Source organism: Aedes aegypti, chromosome 1 (assembly GCF_002204515.2).
Source record: "Aedes aegypti strain LVP_AGWG chromosome 1, AaegL5.0 Primary Assembly, whole genome shotgun sequence".
Lineage (NCBI taxonomy): Eukaryota > Metazoa > Arthropoda > Insecta > Diptera > Culicidae > Aedes > Aedes aegypti.
In genome coordinates, this window is record NC_035107.1 from 172,863,487 (window position 1) to 172,880,344 (window position 16,858).

The 16,858-nt window shown below is 37.3% G+C and overlaps 1 long non-coding RNA gene across 1 annotated transcript; it reads right to left on the bottom strand.

Annotated features, from left to right (window-relative positions):
• Nucleotides 1–4,734: 4,734 nt before the first annotated feature.
• LOC110679283 lies at nt 4,735–15,377 on the bottom strand. The gene is made up of 2 exons (XR_002502359.1): nt 14,970–15,377; nt 4,735–4,937 (listed from the first exon to the last, which is right to left on the bottom strand). It is a non-coding gene; the product is annotated as an uncharacterized LOC110679283 (long non-coding RNA).
• Between the last annotated feature and the right edge of the window lie 1,481 nt (nt 15,378–16,858).

Below are 16,858 nucleotides of genomic sequence, written 5' to 3' on the forward strand. Positions count from 1 at the left end.
AGAGTCGATGTTAGCGCCACGATAGGTTCTGACGTCGGTAATATCGGAGAAGTGCCGTCCATCGATCAAAACGTGGTCGATTTGTGATTCCGTCTGCAGTGGTGATCTCCAGGTGAATCGATACGGGAGGCTGTGCTGGAAGTAGGTGCTGCGAATGGCCATGTTCTTGGAGGCGGCAAAATCTATCAGTCGTAGGCCGTTCTCGTTCGTCAGCCGGTGGGCGCTGAACTTTCCAATCGTCGGTCTGAACTCCTCCTCCTGGCCAACCTGAGCGTTCAAATCTCGTGGCTTGGGCAGCGGTCGTACTCGCGTTCGAGCTGCGCGTAAAATGCGTCCTTGTCATCATCAGTGCTTCCGGAGTGTGGGCTATGCACGTTGATTATGCTGAAGTTAAAGAATCGGCCTTTGATTCTTAACTTGCAGATTCGTTCATTGATCGGCCACCACCCGATCACGCGCCTTTGCATATCACCCATCACTATAAAAGCTGTTCCCAGCTCACGTGTGTTGCCGCAGCTCTGGTAGATGGTATGATTACCTCTTAACGTTCGCACCATCGAACCTGTCCAGCACACCTCCTGCAGCGCTACGATGTCGAAACCGCGGATCTTCAGTACATCGGAGAGTATGCGTGTGCTTCCGATGAAGTTGAGAGATTTGCAGTTCCACGTACCGAGTTTCCAATCGCTAGTCCATTTTCGTCGCTGTGGTCTTTGCCGATTGTTCCGGTCCGTATTCTCTCGTTGACGTTCCTGTGCTGATGTGTTTTTACGGTTGGCTTGCAGGGCCTGACACCAACCCCCTAGATTTCCGGAGGACCATTCCCCCTAAATGTTCGGAGGGCCATAGTGCGCAGTTTAGCTTAGAGTCCTTCTCTGGCACTCGGACGATGATCAGCCGCCCCTGACATGGGGAGCAGACGCTGTTGTGAGCCGCTCCTAACATGGAGTACAGACGCTCCAGGTTTGCAGAAGCAAAAGCAAACCCCCCCTTCCCTGTCAGCATACGACCAAAGTTCCCACCGGGGGTTGGTTACCCGATCTTCCCTGAGGTTACTCGTACCCCGGCCAGTACCGCGAGGAGGTAGGGATAGGAGTTGCTGGGCAAGAGGCTAAGGACCGCACAGAGGGGTCTATTTTATTCCTTCAGGTACGCGAGGTACCAATGGTACGCCATGCCCAGCCATTTACCAACCCGATCAGAACTGCGATCAGAAAAATGTGATTTTCTTGACCAGAAAAATATAGACCGGATAATAGAGTCCCAAAATGTTTAATGGAATCATGTTTTTCTTTTATAACACGAAAGAGTATGTTACTGCAACAATTTTAGCATTTTTCCCGCTCAAATAACAGCTATATCATATTTAAATTTTAATTAAAAAATTGGGTCCATAAATGAACCTTGACACTTTAGATCATGTTTGACGTTCGCTTAGTTGACAAAAACACCACAGGGCTTTTAGTTTTAACACTGGGGTTGTTCCTATTTGACATTTCGGAAGGGACACGGAAAACAAAATACACCCAAAATTTGAGTTTAAGCTAACCCGGGAGCATCATGACAGCTGCAGTACAACGTCAGTGTACCGAAAAATTTTGGTCCGTGGTACTGTCAAACTCAATGAAATTATGGTGTGCGCCAGAAAAAGGGCGTAAATTAGAATTATGCTCAATGAAAATAAATAAAGGTTTACAGTTTTTGTTTGGCATTTGTAATATCATTATAAACAAGTGACCACCAAACTGTGACTGCCGGGAAGGTTTTGTGCGGTCCTCGGGAAGATTTTACGGCCCGCGAGCGGATTTTGAATAGTAACATGTTGTGGTCCCTTTTTGTAAGTTCCTTATGGTAACCAATCTTTTGTTTTCGAAATTGGGTCCTAAAATGAAAAAATGAAATTTTATTTTTATTTAATGACACGAAAGAGCATGCTACTGTAACTATTTTAGCATTTTTTCCCGCTCAAATAACGGCTACATCATATTTAAACTTTAATTTAAAAAATGTGTCCATAAATGAACCTTGACACTTTTGATCATGTTTGACGTTCGCTTAATCGACAAAAAACATCACAGGGCTTTTAGTTTTAACACTGGGGTTGTTCCTATCTGACATTTCGAAAGGGACACGGAAAGCAAAATACACCCAAAATTTGAGTTTAAGCCAAGGAGTGTGACAAAATCTAAAAAAAAGTTTTTTGGACTTAAGAAAAAAAAAAACATTGAAAAATTGAGTAAACATGTGTTTTTGGCCTAAACTTAAGCGTTTGGCATTAAAATTGGGACAGGCCTTTAGGACCCTATTATTTTCGTACATTTGGTCATTCAAAATGTGCTCGATATTTATGATTAGTAGAGAAATTTGGAGCATTATGGACACATCAAGCAAATGCATATTGTAAGACCATATAATGGCAATGTTTTTCATTTACCCTCGGCGTTCTTCCAAGTTTGTAATCAATACGACGTGCTATTCATGGTGGGAAAAATCATATCAAATGTCAGAAATACGAGATAGAAAACAAGGGTAGAAAAAATGTATCGGGTCAAAATGAACACTTTCGTGAAATTTAGTAAAAACTTTATTATTATTAGCTGTTAAACCTATTAGAAGGTAAAATCACACCAGCAAATAAAAAATTTTCTAGGTAAGTTACTTTGCTCAAAACTTAGATTCTTCCACCGCCTTGCTTATAACCCAATCAAAGCTGAGAAAAAAGAAGTCAAATTTCAGAGGATATTTTAAGAAAACCATAAACTTTTATACCGTCAAACAGTTCATACAGAGTTCATACTGTAAAACTTTATTGTAATATTCATATTCTCAGAGAATAAAGGGGTGTTCATTTCGCCTCGTGTGTTCATTATGCCCTCAATCCCTCTAGTTTATGAGAAATTTACTATAGTTATCAGCTTGAAATGAGTCTGAGATCATAGAAGATTGCATGATGACGTCACGAAAATGTCTCCTTCTCTCTCCCTCTTTCATCACGCTCATTTCACTGTCCTGCTCTTTGACATTCACTGCTGGAATTGTTGAAATTTTTTTATATAGAGTTTCGAGGTTATGTCAGGCGTGCAACGATCTATATTCAGTTTTTTTTACAAGCGCTTATACCACCGAAAATTAGCTCATAGTCTTGTAGGGATCTATCGATCTGACGTTTGACTAGGGCCGTTTAATAGTGAACGGACCCAACCAAACATCAAACTGTTGGATATTGTTCGTTTTGTTGACGAATAGATTGTCGTGCAAATTTTCAACGTGAGGAAATAAATATGCACACGTCAGTTTATATGGCAATTTAGCGGAAGCATGCACCATGCATTCAATGCACAATCCAACAGTGTGCGTTACATGGGTGTTACGTGTTATTTTTGTTAGCTACGACGCCATCCAATATATGGCAAATATGGTGGGAGAATATTTTGGTGGGACACATTTTTTTAGATGTGAGTCTATTGGAGAGCAAAAACCTCAATATTTGATAGAAAGTTAGACATCTGGTGGTGAGTATGAGAAAAAAGTATTCAAATTCACAAAAAGTAAGTGCTGCGAGCAGGCTTGGGAACTGTGATCACAATTTGCCACAGTTCATTGATTCTGCCAGTCAACCAAGACACAAAGCAGCAGCAGCATCAATACCATCAGGTGTTGCGCTGCCAACGGTTCACACACTGCTTGACTGTTTTTGTCTCTCCACTATGACCGTTTTCGGGCAGCCATCTCGAAGTGAATGATTGAAAAATGTGTTAAATAATTCAATCGCTAATTATTCGCATGTGTTTCCAACTAATTGAAATCTATTAGCGCTAACAGCAAGAGCACAATCATTCCGTTGCGATACATATAAACAAGTTCAATTTCATACTGCCTTTATCGAGCAAAAATGCAAAATCCCGAAAACCGGAAAAATCGTGTCACCACTGTGCTCGAGTCATTTCGCATTCGGGTTTGAAAAAACTTTGGGAAGAAGAAGATTACAGTTTTGAAGAATCGTGTAGAAAAATCTGAATGTCGAGGTGGTAAATGTTTGCTACAGTACATTTCCCATCACTGGCTGCGAGCACAAAATTACATGGCGCCACATAGGAAACTTGCACGTTTTTCAATTTTCGACTTGTAGTAGAGAAACAAACGATCCATAATCTAGGTTAAAAAAAGTTCTCTTTCCGATGCACCAAGTTTAACTAACAATTTATGCGATAATATTGAGTGATACTTATTGTGCCTCCGGAGCACCAATCTTCCGGATTTTTTGTTAGTTGTTTAATTTTATACCTATCGGCAAGAATACACAGCAAAAAAAGTTGTTGAATATTACATCGAAACTGCTGCAACCAAGTCATTCCCTCGGTTGTGTAACATTACACAGCTCGACGTACTCGCGGGCTGTCGGTGTAATAAATGCGACCGATGTAATTTTTCCGATGTAATAGTTTCAACGTACACAAAACGATGTAATCGATGCGATGTAATATGAAAACTATGTAATCCTAGCGATTTAGGAGGAAAAAGCGATCACAGATTCTGCTCAATGGCTGATTAAATTGCTTTTTTATTCTTTTCGATCTGTAATCATATTTATGATTTAAAATCGAGTATTACCTATGATTGAGTTGAGTATTATAATTTTGTGATAGATAAAAGCAATTTAATCAACCATTGAGGAGAATTTGTTGATAAAAATATAAAACATGTTTCGAACAAAAATATGAATACAGAGTCATGTAAATCATCAATTACTTTTTTATTGCAGTAAACAATTATTTAAAATATGGAACATAATGGCTTGGACGCTTCTGGTGATGAATCTGAGGAACCGCAGTGGACACTTCCAGATGAAATACAAGTCTGCACTCAAGGATGTGTTAAGGTTCCCTTAGCAATCAGTAGAATAGTTCACAGAGCTCGGTCATGTTTTTCGTGCCAACCTAAAAAAAGAAATGTAAATATTGATTTTTTTTATATATATATCTATGATCGATAGGTCTATAGTAATTAAAGTGAAAGTATTATTATGTTAAATGAAATTTCTTTTCTAATATGTTTGGGGTCATGCACAAATAATGTCACGCTCCAAGGGGATGGGTTGGTTGGAGGGGTCAGGACTTATGTGAGGAAACTTTTTTAGAGGTTCACGCAAAAAGTGTGACAAGGGAGGCGGGGAGGTTGTCGAAAAAGTCCCAATTTTACGTGACATAATTTACCATCCCTTACACGAATGTCTGTGTTTCAGGTCCTAAACGTTAATCTTGTTTTGAGTGAAATCTCAGATTCAAAGATTTTAATAAATTCGCTTAAGGTGATTATGAAACAAGACCAAATTTTGAATTTTCAAGTGCACAAGACTGGAGAATTTGACAACAGTTCGCGTTGAAATTCAATCAAATTGCTGGTGGTGAGCAATGGGATAAATTTTCAACGTGGAGCGCTGTTAGGTTCTCAAGTCTTGTGCTATTGAAAATTTGAGGTGTGGCTTCGTTCTATAATCACCTTAAGAATATCGTTCTGCACCTGGACGCTTCCTGAAGCAAATTTGTTCAGTTCACCTGGAATTTTAGAAATTATTCAATCAGTTTCCTCGTCTTGAAAATCTTGCATCAGGTATTTCGCATGAAAAATTTCGCTTCTGGTCATCCTGTTGAAATTCGAACCAAGGATCCTCTAAAGCTTTCAAGTTTATTTTCACTGGAGAAGCGTTTTCATTTTATTTTATTTATTTTTTGACAATAAATTTATGAAAGTATTTTTACCATGCAAAATAGTAAATATTAACACATTCGCCTAAGTGACACTATTTAAACTTCAAAAGTTTTAAATCTTGTCATCCTGAAGAAGGTCATCAACCTACATTTTACTATTTATTTATTTATTTTGAACTAAAAAAATGATAGAAGGAAAAACCCCTTTGAGTGATTTTCTTTTGAATTTTTACTATCAGCATAATGATAATGTTCAAATTTATGGAATTTATATCGGTTGGATGAGATTTGAAACTTATTAAGAAAATATCCAGGAATTCCTTCCAGGATTTTTTTCAGAAATTCTTCCGAATATATTTTCCAAGAATTCCTCTAGCAATTTCGTCCAGAAATTCTTCCGGTGTTTAACTCCAGGGAATTTCTCCAGGAATTTCACACAATGCCTCGGATATCCTCCAGGAATTTCTCGAAGCTCCTCCAGGAATTTCTTTGGAGATCCTTCCGAGTTTTATTCAGAATTCCACCGGGATTCTCTCCATGGTTCCATCAGGAATTTCTCCGGAGTTTCTCTAAAAAATATTCTTCCGGTAAATCCTTCAAAGTTCCTGCAGGATTTTTTTAAGGTTCCCAAGAATTTCTTGAGTTCCTCTTGGAATTTCTTCGGAGTTTCTCCGTGATTTCCCTCAGATTTCCTCCGGGAATTCTTTGAGAGCTCCACCGGGTTTCTCTTCAGATTTATTACAGGGTTCCTCCAGATTTCCCCTACGAAATCTTCACGAGTTACTACGAAAAATTTTCTACATTTCCTCCGGGAAATCCTCCAGAGTTCCTCAGGAAATTTTCCAAGAGTTACTCCTGGAATTCCTCTACACTTACTCCTGGAATTCCTCCAGAGTTCTTCGTATAATTCCTCCGGAATTCCACTAGGATTTTTCTTAATTTTTTCCAGAAATTCTTCCCGATTTCCTCCAGCAATTATTCTGGAATTCATCCAGCAATTCCTCGGAACTTCTTCTGGATTTCCACCAGGAATTCTTACAGAGTTCTTCCATAAAGTTCCTCAAACGGTTGCTCTGGATTCCATCCAGTAATTCCTGGAAAGTTCTTCCGGAGCTCCTTCGGGAATTCCTTCAAATATCCTCCATTTTTTCTCCAGGAATTTTTCCCGAATTTCTCAAGCAATAACCCCGGAGTTCTTCCAGAAACTTCTCTGGAGTATTCTTAGAAACGAATGCGGAGTTCCTCCAACAATTGCTCCAGAGCTCTTCCAAGTATTCCTCTAGGAATTCTTTCGGAGCTTCATCGGTTTTTCCTCCTGAGTTGCTCCAGAAACTCATCAGGAGTTATTTCAGCAATTATTCTTGTTTTAATCCAGCATTTCCGTCGAAGTTTCTCCAGAGCTTCAACGGGAATCGCTTTGGAATTTTTTGCATTTGGAATTTTCCCGTAGTTCTTTCAGGAATTCCACCAGGATTTTTTTTACGGATTTCCCCCATGAATTTCTGCGCAATTTCTTCAGCAATTATTCCGGAGTTTTTTTTTACAAATATCTCCAGCAATTCATCCGGAGCTCCTCCAGAAATTTTTTAGGAGTTTCCCCAGGAATTCCTCCAGACTTTCTCTGGGAAATCCTCTACAGCTCTGCATGGAATTCTTCCAGAGTTCCTGCGAGAATTGTTTCAGAGTTATTCCCGGCATTTCTCCAAGAATTTCATCGGAATCCCTCCAAAATTTGCTTCGGAGTTTCTTCAGGAATTCTTAAGAGTTCCTCTAGAAATTGCTCACAGTTCCTCCAGGAATTCCTTTTGAAGATCCTCCAGAAATTTCTGCAGATTTTCTCCAGGATGTCCTCCATAGTTCCTTCAGGAATTTCTCCGGAGTTTGTCTGAAAATAATTCAGCAGTTCCTCCAGCAAATCCTTCGGAGTTTCCCAGGATTTTTTTGGAGGTCCTCAAAAAATTTCTTCAGAGTTCCACATGGATTTTCTTTGGAGTTCCTCCAGGAGTTCCTTCAGATTTCCTCTGGAAATTCCTACAGGAATTTTATTGGAGTGCCACTAGAAATTCTGCAGAGTTCCACCAGTAATTCCACAGAAATACTCTTTAATCCACTAGCAACTCTTCTGGAGTTACTCCCAGAATTTTCCTAGATCCTCAGTAAAATCCTTCAGAGTTCCTCCTCGAATCCCTCTGGATTTCGTACATGGATTTCTTCCCGAAATTCTCCTGGATTTCATCCAGCAATTCCTCGCAAGTTCAACCGGGAATTGCTCCGAAATTGCTCCGCAGCAGCAGCTCATCCACCTATCAGTCAATGTTAGGTGGACAATTCTAGCTTCCGGCAATAAACTCATGAATTTTGCTGGTTTAATTGATTGTTTTTGTTGATCACATTCGAAATGGATAGACAAAATACAACAACCGATGTATGCGCGTGCAGTTTGGTCTATTTTTACTGGTGTACTTAGGCTGTGAACCGTTCCACCAGTTGGTTGAACTTTTAGTCAAAATTTGACAGCTCGATGGTTATTTCCCCTCCGGTTAGAAACAACCCTGCTCTGGAGCATGGTTAAACTTGACAATTCGAAAGTTATTTTCTGCTCCCGTGAATAACTAACCATCTTTCAAATTTGTTCTGAAAAAACTACTCGACTGTCAAAGCTCAAACGGGTCGACGGCAATGTTCAGTATTACCATTTAAGGGGAAAATAACTATCGAAATGTCAAATTTAAACTAATAGTTTAACGAACTGGTGAAACGGTTCACAGCCTTAATATCCATTTTTGATAAAAAAAAAATTGGACCAAAATTAGGCCACCGATGAAGTTGCCCTCTAGGGTAAAGAGAGGTAAACTCGTATGCGAAACTGAAACTGATTGCATCAAGTTATAGAGGTATCGTCATACAGAGGGATCAAAGTATCCATCGAGTTAGGGGAAAAATCTAGTTACAGAAAATCGAGTAAGGGATAGTTGACTAGTAATCATTAAAATAGTGTAATATAGTTTTTCGTCTTCTCAAATAACGAAATTAGTGCTTCAACGATAGAACCATTGACTAATCAATCAAATCGATGTTTATAACTAAAAAAATATAAAAAATAGTATTTAAAAAAATGTTTGAGCAATTTATCTAGAAAACCAGTTCAGCATAGAAAAAAAAGCATTTTCCAATACTCTTTAAAAAATATTAGTCTAACTATGTTTCAATATTCTGAAATCGGAGTATAGATTTTTTTTTCACTGGACCCATTCACAAATTTCATAACGTATTTCATTGTATTTCTTTATATGACACAGTGGTGTAACCAGAAATTATTTCTAGGAGCATTAGGGGTCTTGAGAATATACAAAAAACCCTATTTATTTTTTCTTATGAGCACTTCCACAGTTATTAACTGAGAGCTTTCTTTGCCGATTGACCATTTTTGCATGTGTATATCGTGTGGCAGGTACGAAGATACTCTATGCCCTGGGAATCGAGAAAATTTCCTTTACGAAAAGCTCCTCAACCAGCGGGATTCGAACCCACGACCCTCAGCATGGTCATGCTGAATAGCTGCGCGTTTACCGCTACGGCTATCTGGGCCCCATGACATTTGCTTTTATAAGCCTCTATTGCGTTCATCACACAGACGTTCCTATGCAATGTTGCTCAAATGATCACTGTGTACCCTAGCAGCAATCAGCCCTTACCGTAGTTTTGCAGCCTAGTAGTTCAGACTACTATCAAACTATGATAAGGCCTGGTACTAGAGTGATTAAAGTGAAGTATGAAATAGTTTTATTAAATGGTCCTGATTCCCCATTTCATTTCATCACTCACTATCGACACTTTTATTTTCGTCACTATCACGTATACCACCGATTATCACCGATTATCAACTTTCGTAAAACACTTCAGATATATTTTCCATTATATCACACCATCTTCATATAAATTCATTGTTATTATCATTTACCATCTGTTACCATTACTAAGTAATTAAAAGATATTAAATTTAAATTTTTCATTATTTTGTTGCTGTTGAGTCATTACTATTCAAACTACGATTTAACACTACGATCAAGAAAATTACAGTAAAAAAAAGGAAAAATTACTTCGATCCATTCTTTTAGACTCGCTGTCATTATAAACACTTTTATCATGCATGTATGAAGAACTAGGCAACGTCCATCGTTTTCCGGGATTTCTAGACCCCCCCCCCCTTCTACCTCTGTCAGGCTTTTTCCAATACCTAATTGCATTGTCACACTTTCATAGACTGCCCCCCTCCCCCAAATGATGGACGTCATTTTTGGATGACCCCTTAGAGAAATAATTGCAAAATGTCCATTGTTAAACTAGTAGGGTTCATATAATTACCATTTGTATATTTAACAAAACTATCACAATCACTTCCAATGCCATTTTCAAATTTTCATCACCATACATTTTTTCAAACATCATTATTAGCACCCTCACAATCACTAATTTTATAACGACGATTGTAACGAAGAGTTTCACCAAACACACATTCTTATGTCGTATTATAAATTGAACACACGTTGGCTTTGAAACTTAACCTCCATAATCAGTAATGGATTGTAAGGATTGTACAGCTCGTGGAAATGAACTGAGCCATCAACAACCAGCACTGGTTTATAAGTACAATTAATTTTTACACTAGTGAGCGGAAATAGGGGCATGAGCGGATACTGGTATACACTGATGGTAACTACTGAGCCCTGGCGGTCCCTCCGTTCGAAGAGGACCTGATAATATGCCGAAGCATATTAACAGATCCTTTATGAGATGAACCAGCCTAGGGCTGAAAATCTCAATAATAAAGAGAAAAAAAAAACAGATCCTCCGCCTGAATGCAAGCCGTTTCACGATAAATCATGAAGAGGTGTGCCAAAATATTGGGAAGGTAATATGTTTCACAGACGGGTATTATTATGGTGCACCTTCTACTTTGGCACCGTCAAACCCTATGTTCTTGGCCAGGGTAGAAGAATGTTAATAATATATTTTTATAACATATTTGGAAAATTTAAAACACGCAGAAGATCCAATCTGATTATTGTAATAAAAACTTTGCCAATAATTTGAAATTCATGTACAACCTTGGAGGCGAATGACTTTGTAGTTAAAACCTCCTTAATAAATAATAATAATAATAATGTACAACCTAATCAACACTACAAAATACAGCGATCTAATATCAAAAACCAAATACTTCAGAACTTAGCGATTATATATTTGAAATCATCGCTCTCTGGAAAACACAATAACAAGCCTTTTTAGTATTTCGTGATTCCCGATTGGTCTGTTCCTGAGTTCAAATTCAGTTCACCAATTCTCAATTTTTCCTGGATGTCTGGAAATTTGATGGAATCATGGTTTTACAACTTCATATATTCCAGGCATTTTAATAAAAGTTTCGTTATTTGTTCTGACTTAAAATTTCGTTTATACATAAATTGTCAAGTATTTGAAAGTATTAGCAATAACATTGCAGTTCCATAAATATTGAATTAAATAGACTAAAGCATCAGAGGATTATTCGAGTCTAATCTAACTCAAAAAATCTTTTGCAAATTCTCCAGCTTAGAACTTCAAAACAGTTGTGGAAAAACATATATGTGTAAACAATTAATTGTTCTATTATAAAGACCAACTTAAAATCATTCCAGTAAAGTTTTATGAATTACCAGCATTAAAGTTTGTAGTTGTAAACCTGTAATCAGGTCTTCGATTTTTCAGAAATCTCAATTAAAATTTGTTGTCAAAAAAAAAAGTTGAATTTATTTGTTTATTTATTTATTTGGCATGGTAAAAATAACTTTCTATCCAGTATTTATTTTCAATCGAAAGGGCAAAACTACGGGCAGTGAGCCCATAAGAAATTTTGAGAGATGTGGGTAAATGGGGTAAGTGAAAATAACATGTATATTTTAGTTCCAAGATCATGCATAAATCTTCGAGGCCATTCGGAACATTAAGACAGGCAAGAAATTTGAAAAAAAATGTTCAATCCAAAAAAAAGGAAGATTGTTTACCTGCCAAATATGACTTCGTAACATGTTAATGGCGTGCAATCTTTTTTGATATTTTTGGATGAAAAATGTTGCGAGCAACAGTGAAATAAAAAAAGTTGAGAAATAATTTTGATGTTGATTTAAAAAAAAGCCAAATTGAAACACTATTAGTTTTCTAACCACGTGGTAAGTGAAAATTTTATTTTTAGATGTTGAATTTGTGTTTGCTCTTTAAATAGCCATATGTTAGCAAGGTTCGCAATTATCATAGAAAAACAGAGCGTACTGAATATTAAAAAACACTTTATTCAAAGCGTTGAAAGCTAATAGAAATCATGGAACTTTTCAAAAAGATAACGATATTACGGTGTCTACTTGAAATGTAAAATAAATTTTCATATTCATTTTTCATTTTGTAGCGTTTGTTGGGGCAATAAGAGCGCAAGTCAATCCAAAGCCGATGACAGGAGGGGTAATGGCTGAATAGTCTATGCTGACCACACAAACGCCATGGGAGAAGGAAAATAGGATTGGCTTGGGTGTTAGGTAAATAGGATAGACTTGACACAATAATGCTAATAATGCTGCAAAATGTAATGAATCTGTAGGTCAAACAATTCTATTGATTTTTTTAGAGCCTACGAGCAAAGTGGTTCGATATGAAAATAGTATTTTTCACATATAAAAATGTATATGTAAGGAAAAAAACAATATTTGAAAAAAATATTTAAAAACTGCTGATCAAATCTAATAAATTTGAAAAAATAACTTAGAATAGCAACATGAAAGATGTTAAATTAAATACATCAACTTATGTAGCGAAACAAGTGGTAAAGCAATCAATCAATCATTGCGTAACTATTAATCGAAACTAAGTGTATTGAAGTTTTGTTGAATGCCGTTGTTGTACTCTGTCATGTCATTTGTATTATAATCTCAAATTAAAAATTTAGTTGTCAGATTATGTATATCTTAATTGTTATTTGTCGTTACAGAAATTAGCATCCTCAATGTCTTCCAAATGCCTAAAAATCAAGTAAACTACATGTATAACTATTGTTGAACCCCAGAAATGATTTGTGTCTTGCAAGGTCTTTGAAGTCAGTTTAAGGTGAAGATGAACCAACGTCAAATCTCAATCCTACAAGAGCACAAACCTAAAGAACCAGACAACCACACACGTCGAAACCCTGATGGACTGCTCACCAGCGAGTGACCAACCGACCAAGCCTACAGTCTGAGTGACTCTTTGACTCTCCAGATCTGTGCTACCACAGAACTGAAGCCAGGCCTCGGTTCATCTTGACTTTAATGTCCCCATTGTCAAGCGCGAACAATGAATGTAACGCAGAACCCAACCACACCCACGCAAGAGCGTAACGTTTGATACATCACGGTACTGATGAGTTTTTTTTCTAAGGAATGGTTTTACAGCATAGCTGAGCCTTTCGGTTAACAAGACCGATGTATAGAAATAATTTGTTTCGAAATTGTCCGCGTGGTCTTGTAATACCCCCATTAGATAAGAATCAACTATTACCATACATACCAAACGCTCGCCATGACCCTATGCCTAACATTGGAATGTATGGACTTAGCTGATGTGGCTTATTTGATAAGTACCTAGTTCTTTCACTCATTGATTTTCTTCAAAACCTTGTCAAATTTAGATAATTGATGGATCAAATTTATTACTGCAGTGAAAGCGCTTATTGTGTTTATTAAGCAGAATTAGTTCATTCTATTTATTCAGTGAAAAATTAATATCAAGGCCAGAATTCCCAGAGAGTGAAATATTTTATAGTACTACAACACCATAGGAGATCACATAACATCACCTATTCAAAGAACGGCATTTTGTCTTATTATTTAAGTGGAAAGTGAATGCTACTGATCGCCTTTTGCTCCTATCCGCAACCCAGTACACGCACCGGTTTGGGTCTCGAAAACCTCGTAGAAGATTACAAACCATCAATGGCATTTCCCATATACTAACCCACATTGCACATTCAAGGGTCTGATTGTGCTCCTAACCCACCCTCAGTTTGTAATCTTCTCATCAGCTTGAAAGTTCCTGGAACATAAATGATTCCAATGAATGATAACTGTGCAGTAGTTTGAATACTTAGGATCACTTAATCAGAATAAAAAATCTGATTGTAATAAAAACTTTGCCATTATTTTGAAGTTCATGCAACCTCTAATCAACACTACAAAATACAGCGATCAAATATCTAAAATCATCGCTGTCTGGAAAATATAATTCCAAGCCCAGGGTACATGAAATGTAAAATAAATTTTAAGTATAAAAAATGAGATTTTGGTCTCGGAATGTCATCAAACACAAGTTCTAAATACTTTATTTAACAATTCCGTTTTGAGAAATCATTTCTCCCGAAGATTTATTTAACCTCATATCCGACTTTCTTGAATACAAATTACAAGCGGAAGAAATTTTACAACACAGAAACGCAATTGCTGTCCCAGGACGTAAGAAATAACAATGAAAATGTTGTAATTATAATGTTTGATCACTTGCTTGCCATAAAATTTAACATAACAAATCCAAACAAGTATCTTCTCAAGTATCCATCAAAAATGTTGTAAAGAATATCGTCCAGAACTAAACGAAAATCTGCATAAGAATACATAAGAGTCATTGCCATTTATTCATTCGTCAAAGATCTCAAATAATGACTGGAAGAATTCTCTGTAAGTGTGTAGAAATTCATACAAAATCTTGACAGGGATCTTATAAGGGCTTTGTCATAGATCGCGGACTGATCGAGTTATTATTCTAAACAAAGCTTCTTCAAGCATCAGTATGTTCAGGAATCCTCCAAACAGGAGTTCTTAATGAATTTATCAAAAATGTCATTAGCAGTCCAGTTAGATGAAATTTTCCATTCCAAAGTCCCATGAAATTTTCCATAAAATCTGTAACCTCTGCCTTATTTATGTCGACAGGAATTCGCATGTCCATGGAACTTCCAAGTAACATGAAACCAACGATTTTTAACAGTGCTTTTCCAGGTTTTGTCACACAATTTCAGGTATTCTCGTTACGGCCATTTAGAATCTTCCGGGGTTTTCTCGCTTCTCCTGAACGAGTAGACACTATGTGTTCTTATGTTTTTCTCGAATAAGTGGTCTCTGAAGTGCCCAATTTTTAGACACTCAGGCGCTACCGGCTGGGGAGTGGAATTCGGGGAATGTTATAGAATATTCACTTACTTACCCAAAACACCGAAGCTGCCGTGCCACGGTTCACCAGTTTGTTCCCAGGGATGTTTGTTCTTCTGCCTTGCCCGCAGCCTTGCGCCAATATGTCCTCATAGGCCAGCTCCGGAATGGTATATTCGGCTGGACTCCAGATTCTCCATGAAGTTGACATCTGTTTGGTCGTGTGTTCCGGCAATCCAGTTATCCGATCAGCATCTTGTAAAAAGTGTGCTTCTTTTTCGAACTTCCTTCGGAGGAATCGCCTTTGAGCAGTGCAGCGGCAGTCTCGGTTCCAGCTTTTGTTCTGCGCAGGCAAATCGCTCTACAGTACCTACTTTTCGCGCAAGAAAATTATATAACATGATATGAAAATTAATTTCCGCGACAGAAAGGCACCGAAAAAACGAGAACATGGCGGACTCGGGCGGACTCAGCAACGAATGAAAACATATCATGGGAAGTGTTGCGAGACTTATTATCGCGTTTATTAGGAATGCAAAAAAGCATATAAATCTGTGTAATATAACAACGTTCATCGGAATGACTTGGTTGCAGCGGTATCTGTGTAATATTTCTATATTTTAGATGTGAATATTACACAAGTACCATGTAATGAGAAATTGATTTATTATTTTCGTGTAATTTCAGGGCGATGTAATATAACATCAAAAAGATGCTATTATGCATCTGATTTTTGCTGTTACATCGGATTTTCATTACATCGGCTGAATTACGTCGATGCAAATTACATTATTTTTTGCTGTGTAGCAAGAATGACATTAGTAGCTATTGCTAATTGAAAATATCAACATACAAAATGAAAAACGTTTTTTTTTTTTTTTTTCATTTTGAGAAAGACAATAAAAATGTACATGTAAACAAAATAATTTAATGACGTTTCTTGTTATCCTTTCTAACGCTTCACTACGGATGATCGTTTTTAAATAAGCATATATTGATGTGTTCTCGAATCCGGAACCAATATTTTCGCAGGCCAAAAGGTTTCAAAGTTAACTTGAATCCCCAGAATATATACTGTATTTTGTTGCTCATGAATATAAGAAAAAGAAGCACCATCCATTCATTGAAAATATTCCATTGATATATGATGATTTGAACTTCTTACTAGTATGGACATTCTGAGTTCTGAAAAACTCATCTAACTGTTCATGTAAAAAAATGCAATCCCATTGAAACCCGTACAAATAAATATTTTTTATGTATTACGACTCGCACCTTCTTCTGAGGGCTTCAAAATCGATAACTTTACTCCGTCAAGCTCGTCATGCTCGTCATGCTCGTCAAAAACGAATGTACTATTTTCGCTTTATTAAACAACATTTCTCTATTCCCTGCAAAATATAGCACTAATAAGTCATTTAAGCATTTCACCGAACGTATTGGTGCTCTGTTTAGTTCATTTGGAGATAAAACTGTGATTTTATTGAATACATTCTCATTGGAGGAAGACAATATCAGACTCGCCCTTATTTCATATCATTCCATTCGTTGTTTTGCATCCGTCAACAATGAAACAAAATCCAGATCTACCATAGTGAAAAATTGTGCCAGCAGCCGTGGATGGCCCCATTGTTTTGGTTGCAAGTAGGTACGTGCGAATCGTGTTATCTGTCACTTCGCGGGGGGGTTGGTTTAAGCCAAGGGGTGTGACAAAATCTAAAAAAAAACATAAACAAATGTTTTTAGAACTTAAACATTAAAAAATTAATTATGTGACTATCCGTGTTTCTGAGTGTACTTGTTTTTATCCCAAGGATCCCAACCTGAAATAATCACCATTATTTTCACAACCCAATATGTTGACCCAAAAGGCAACGACCGGTACGGAAACGAGTTACTAAATATAGTAGCGACCGATGTGAGAGTGAGTGACCAAACTAAAAT